This window comes from Belonocnema kinseyi, chromosome 1 (genome assembly GCF_010883055.1).
Source record: "Belonocnema kinseyi isolate 2016_QV_RU_SX_M_011 chromosome 1, B_treatae_v1, whole genome shotgun sequence".
In the NCBI taxonomy this organism is placed as follows: domain Eukaryota; kingdom Metazoa; phylum Arthropoda; class Insecta; order Hymenoptera; family Cynipidae; genus Belonocnema; species Belonocnema kinseyi.
Window position 1 is genome coordinate 22426549 of NC_046657.1, and position 7694 is coordinate 22434242.

Genomic DNA, 7694 nt, shown 5'->3' on the forward strand with positions numbered 1-7694 from the left:
CAACGCTTCAGTAAAAATTAAAAACAATTTCTAAAGTATGTCACATCGAGTTAGTCCGTACACGAGAATACGAAAAATTCACCCTCATAACTTTTCTTGTTAAAAAAAGAAGTACCAGAGTTATAGTATTTTGAAAATCAAAAACCAAAAAAACGAAAATGAACATTTTAAGTCAAACAACGCACGATAGAAAAAAAAGTTAAGAAAAATGTAGATATTTGAAAGTTCTACAAAATTATCATAACAACTTTTTTGAATTTTTATAAAAAAGCAGAAATACAAAATTTTAACGGAGAAAAGATGATTAAAAGTCAATAATTCCATTTTGGGGTCCAACTGTACAACATACGAAACAAGATATAGCTACAAAAATAGTGCTCCTAAACGGTCGATTAAAACATTATAGAAACTCGAGCTAATCATCTCAGAGGGTCAATTTGCTCATTTTAAATTGTGAATTTGATCACGGACAGTCGACCTAGCCATCTCAGGGTGACCATTTTGATTTTCCTTCATTTTTCATATTTGATGTACTTTTCCTACTTATTCCAGTCTCTCTCTTATAAGAGACTGGAAATTACCAAATTTGGTAGAACCTATAAAACCTAAAAATTTATATGAAATACATCAATTCTAAAAGCATTTTTTATTCTTTGTGGATGGCGAGGTGTATGAGACATAATTTGATACCCAAAAAGAGTGCAAATTGACAATATATTTTTTGGAGCACGAAAGGCTAAGGACACGGGCGGTGCGGCGTCATTGAACTGCATTGAAATTTACTGCAAATTTTTTGGCATGTATTGCGTCGATAAAGGGATTGGTTAAGTTTGGCGCGCTTATTTGAAATATTTAAATGTGAAAAGCAATTGTGTACCGCAAATATCGAGAATGAAGTTATTAAAGATAATTCCTTGCTTACAATAAAGACTTATACAGTGGAATTAAAATTATTTATTAAATTTTCCCCCTAAAAAAAACGATCGATTTTTATTTAAAAAAAGGAATATTTTTTTATCCTAAATATGAATTTACAATAGTTCCTAAGATTTTTTTTCACTTTAGATTTATTATATGTTTTAAATAGATGAATGACAAATTTAATCATTTTAAATTAACACGCCAACGATAACTAATCAGGTTCACCCTCCGCGACGCACAGTGGAGACAAATGAGGAGTCCGTGAACAAATTAACTTTTAGCCCAAACTTTTAGAAAGATTAAAAATTTTCTTCTAAATTAAAGCTTATGAAATTTCTTGAAATATTTGTCGATGCATATTTTCAAAAAAGTTGTTAAATTTTTCTTATTTAACAATGAAAATTAATTTTTAAAAATTTCAAAGCTGTCATTTAGTGGGATTTTATCCAGTTTATGCAGAAGTACACAGAATTAGTGGGAAAATTTGTTTTGCATGACGTTCAGCAGTATCAGATATTAAAAAAGTGCTTACAATTCTTATAAACAAATAATCAACAAAAGTTAGATTTTTAATAATCATGATATATAGCTACTTCAGATATGTGTTTTTGAGTGCAAACATGAAGACAAAATAGTTTCGATATGACTTATAAAAAAATAGATACCATTTATTAATTATTTAAACAACTTTTATAAACAAATGCATAAATTTGTCATTTTCAAATGAATTTGTTTTGAATTATTAACCGAAAGGACAATTAATATCTTTCTTATAGGTTTTTTGTGCGATTCTATGATTTCAGGCAATTGGTGTTATTTGTTTAGATGAAATTAATTAACAAATGTGTATTATTGTCATTTTTTAGACAAATGAATTAGTTTTTTTAACAACTTCAGATATGTTAAAAATACATTTTGATATGATACTGAGTTGTAAAAAAATAATGTCTATAGTTATTTTTTATTAATACTAAAGAATTAGTAATTGTCGTTAATAATTTAATAAAGAAATGCATAATATGGCCAAGGCTTAGTAGATAAATTTAGTTTCCCATAAAATTAAATTAAATGTGTGCATTCAATGAGCCTTTACTGTGATATTTTCCTGTTAGACATTAATTCATAATTTTGAACCAAATTTAATAAACTTATTAGACTGAAGCCGGTTTTTAATGAAAACACCATATTGCTTTTTATGAAATCGACTATAATTTTAAAAAAAAACTTTTTATTATGATACTGTGTAATCCGGCAGGATATGTTTATTATTTTTACAATTATTTATGAAAATCAGTCAAAATTATAAACAATGCATAAAAAACTCTCAGTTCGTTCATGTTTCTCCAAATAAAATTGTGTAATAACAGAGAGATCTTGCTAAAAATTGTACTCGATTTTATGAAAAACAATATGGTGTTTCCGTTAAAAAATGGAGTAAATTGTTTATAAAAATTTGTTGAAAAAATATGAATTCTTGACTAACAGCAAAATATCACATTTAAGGCTACATGCAAGATTATACACATCTAATTGACTGTATTGAGGAAACTAAATTTATTTACTAAAACATGGATAAATTATGCTTTTGTTTATTACGCTTTTCAAAAACATTTACTAATTGTTTAGTATTAATAAAAAATAACTATAGAAATCAACTAACAAGATATTAGGAATTTTTTGCTCTGAAAAAAACGAAATCTATATGTTAAAAAATTGCAGAAGAACGAATTTGTTTATTTAATTTGTTTGAACAAATAGAAATTATTTTTTTATAACCAAGTATCATAACAAGAGATATTTTTAACATGTCTGAAATTGATTAAAAAAAATGAATTTCTTTTACTGAAAAATGACAGTATTATGCATCTGTTAATTATTTCTGTTTGAATAACTAACACTAATAATCTAAAATCGAAGAATCGGTCTTTATTTTTTACAAGTCATATCGAAATTGTATTTTCCTGGATTTCCACTTAAAATACACACATCTGAAGTAGCAATGTATCATTTTTACATAAAATCTTACTTTTGTTGATTCATTTGTTTATAAAAATTAAAAACAATTTATTCAATATATAATGGTGCAAGACATCATTCAAGGCAATTTTCTCCACTAATACTGCGTACTTTCGCATAAATTGGATAAATTCTAACAAAATGGCATCCTCGAAAACTTTTTTTTTTACGAATTTTCATCGTTATAGACAAAAATTAAACAACTTTTTTTATAATGCCTTGAGAATTTTGTTAGAAATTTCATAAGCTTCAATTTAGAAAAAAAAATTATTCGGTCGAATAGTTAATTGGGCATCGATCCCCCCAATTTCATTCCAAATCCGAAAAAAGAAATTCCCTAATTTTTTATTTTTTTATTTTTCGATGCCTATAGAAAATTATCCAAAAAAGAATTTGATGTATCATACATATGGGTTTGACACCCCTGATATACCCCCACGAGTACCTGAAAACTACCCTTAAAACAAAAAATGTCAATTCTTCATGAAATCGACATTTTGATCACTGTATTCTGATCTTTTTCTAGTTAAAATGATTGATATTGGTCTAATGGAATATTCATTATCATTGGTTGATTAATTTATATTTATTTAAACAAGAGGAATTTGTTTAAAAAAATTTTTTCTAAATTTTTTTTGTCCCTCAAAATTATTACTGTTACTCTAGTTGAATATTCAGTAAAATTGGTTCATTAATTGTTTATTGTTTAAGAAAATGGAATTTGTTTAAATAATTGTTTTAAAATTTTTCCCCCTAAAATGATTACTATTGGTCTAGTGGAATATTTATTAACATTAAGTCATTCACTTTCAATTATTTAAACAAAAGGAATTTGTTTGAATAATTTTGTTTCAATGTTTTTTTAAATAAACATTATTACTGTTGTTCTAGTGGAATATATAATAGTAATTATTAAGAAATAATTAATAATGAATTTAATAATAATTAATTTATCATTAATATTGAAGTAATAATTTTTATTAACAATTTCTTTTCAAATAAAATTAATCAAACAATGTTGATAAATATTCCGCTGAAAAAATATTATTAATTTTTATTTAAAAAATTATTTAGCGAAATTCCATTTGTTTAAACAATTGAAAATGAATTAAGCAATGATAACAAATATATCCACTAGGCCAATATTAATAATTTTAAGGAAAAAAATACGAGAATACAGTGTTCAAAAGGTCGATTTCATGAAAAATTGACATTTTTGGTTTTAAGGGTAGTTTTCAGGTACTCGTCGGGGGTCTTAGGTGTGTCGAAACCATATGGCTGATAGATGAAATTCGTCGTTGGATAATTCTCTATAGGCGCCCATATTTTCCCGACACATTTTTTCATACCCTGAACAATTATTATTAAAACTCAAAAAAGTGATTTTTCCCCATGCAAAAAAAATTTGCCATGCATTTTTGGACCACACTAGTGTGCACATTATGAATTGTGATGATATAAGTTTATTGAAATGATACATGTTTCAACCCTATAAGATTATCGTAACAACTTTGTGAATTATTCTGGAAAATAGAAAATTCAATTTGTGATTGCAAAAGATAATAAAAATTTCACTTTTTTATTAAAAAGAATAATTAGACAAAAGTTGTTTATCCAAAAAATATCTACAAATTTCTTATCAATTTTTTGACAGATAGCTTAGGTCTTATTTTATTCACGAAAAAATAATTATAAAAAAAAAACAAATAAATAGACAAAAGTTTCTCCTCCAAAAAGAGTGAAACCTCATACAAAACTTGTAATCAAGAATTCTTTGATAGGACAGGTAGTTTTTGTTTCATTCGTAAAAAATAACCTTCATAAAATAAAAAACAAATTTTGTTGACAAGCGACACAAGGTACGAAAAAAAATTAATAGAACAAAGTTGTTCACCTAAAAAGAATCTACAAATGTCTTAATAATGATTTTTTTATGTAAGGTGTAGATTTTTTTTTAACCGTAAAGAATGAGATAAAATATAAAAAAATTAAAATGATAGAAAAAAGACACAAATTGCAAAAAAATATTTCATAACAATTTTTTAAAAATAGAATCCACATTTTTCTGAAGTTAAAAAAGTAAGACAATTCAAATACTTTCTTTTAAATAACAATGCATCAATGAATGGTAATAATCTAAATTTATTGAAATTATATACATTTTTCAGAGGGAGCGATAAGAATAAAATTTAATGCAAAATGAGAAATATTAAAGCAATCATTAAAAATAAAATTCGTACTTTATTTTCAAAATCTGAATCAGCAGCCTCAGACCAAAGTATATAAATAAATATAATATACATTTGATACAATAAAGTTCAACATAATGTAGAAAAATTTTAATTATTGACCAAATGGAGTGCGAATAAAAATGTTTTCGTTTAAGTCGAAAGAGCTTTAACAAAAAAGAATTCACAATCACCAAACTCCAAGGTCACGAATATAAAAATTGAGAATCATAAATAAATTTCCATTCTACTTTCGGATTGAACTATATTTAATTTATATTTAAAGTCTTGGATGTCAATCTTAATTATTTAAATTGCAATTGCGTATTCTTACGTGCTGATTCAACAATGTTTTTGGGATATTTCAAAATACCACTCAGAGTTTGTACATATGCTGGTCATTGAACTAATGGTCTCGATAAAAATTACACCAATCAAGCTTATAGGTACAAATTATTTACTTAAATATTGTACCTGAAATCTTTCAGCATCATACGCATTAATCTTAGCAAAAAACATTTCAAATCAAAGTAGGTAACATGGTAATATAATATCGATTTTAAAGTCTATATCGCCTTGCTACAGTAATAACAATTTAATTTATATAATTCATGATCCATATATTTATAATATATAATTTACTGTTTTTTACACTTTAAGACATCATTTATTTGAAAAAATACTCCATAATTGAAACATAAAGTTTCCAAAAAGCAAAAATTCTGAAGTTGATTTTAAATGACCCTAAGATGTTTAATTAACTTTGAAAATCAAAATTCTTTGTTAAATAATTTTCCAATTGTTTGGTCAATACATATGTATTGATATAAATTTTGATTTTTAAGGACAAAGTGTTGGAAAAAGGGTACTGGTTTCTAATTATTGAGAAATTATTTTGATATTCTTAAGTAACTCTGCTGTCTCTCGAAAAAAATGTAATAATAAGAGATATTTGCTATAGAGACCATTTGCAGGCCAACCAATTAGTTGTAATTTATAAAAAATAATAAGCTACTAAAAAACGTCTGATTGAGTGTTAATTTAAGAAAAAAAAAAGAATTCTTTTTTATTATTCTTATAAGATATATTTAAAAATGATATATTTTTTCAACAAAATAAGGATTGGAACTTTTAACATTGATTAATAGTAGACACCATAAAAACTTTTTTTTAACAAAGGTGGTACGTAATTGATATGAAATCCATCAAAGTATCTTAGCTGCTTTTAAACAAAAATTCTACTCAGAAACAATTCTTCAATTTTTTATTATTGTGTTTTGCAGCTTTTTCAAAATTTTAGGAATGCAATGCAATTGTAACCACAAAATTAATTCAACTTCAAACAGAAATTTATAGCTGTATTTAAAAAACTCTAGGACTAACTGAAGCTTCAAGTTATGTACACATATAAGTTCAGCGTGTATAAAAGAAAAAAAGATCTTAAAATTAAAAAAAAAAATTTTTTAACTACTAAATTTATTCTTTCGTGTCAGTCAAATAGAGAATTTTACATAATAGAAATAGTCATACAAGTGTTTAACATTTTTATAACATCAGACCTTAATGAAGAAACGAGTTTTCATGCACTACTTATAATTAAAAGATGCACCATAAAACGAAAGCACCAAAAATACTTTGCAGATTGTTTCTTAAATTTAGTTAAAGATATCTTGAGAAGAGATTATCTAGTTTTCACTCTATTGGCACACTAAAATCCCTCACAATTTAGTTGTATCTGCCAAGATTTCAATTATCATTTCTCAGTGAAATTATTTTGAACACCTCAAATATACATGTAGACGGAAACTGAAATCACATCTTCGAATTAACCAATGTGCAAGTGTTTATCAACTAAATACGAATGATGCGTTAAACGTGTGACTTCTGGTTTACGCATAAAATAGATGTATTGGTAACAAGGAAACGGGAAGACATCTGCTTTGTGATGAATCCTCCGTATATTAAGAGGAGCCGATTTCTTGAATTGTCAGAACAGCTGAGTCCAGTATTCCAGCGAGTTAACTGGCACTCGAAGCAAGATGAGGTCCCCAGGACTTCATTGGATCCTGATCCTTTTGGCTGCCAATCTAGTAGCGGGACAAGGTCCCTGCCACTGCCACTGCCCACACTCTAGGACACATATGCCTGTAATTTAATCAATTATGATTTCCAAGTTTTGACAGAATTAAATTACTGTCAACTAACGCAATCAGCCAATTTGACAACTATGAAATTACAACTGTTTAGAAAAATTATAATAATAACTGGATTTTCATAATTATCAATGATGTGTGAACTTTAGTATCAAAAATATAATTAAGGTTCAAGACGACATATGTTTCAGATGAGTAATACGTTGATTTTTTTATCTGTTTTAGACTGGTCACGAAGGTTACTCAACTCCACCATGGTCAAGTTACTCACCACCACCAACTACAGGTTGCTCACCACCGCCAATTCCAAGTGACATAACTCCACCTGCTCCACCTCCTCCCCCACCTCCAGAAATTTTCCATTTCTATATACCTC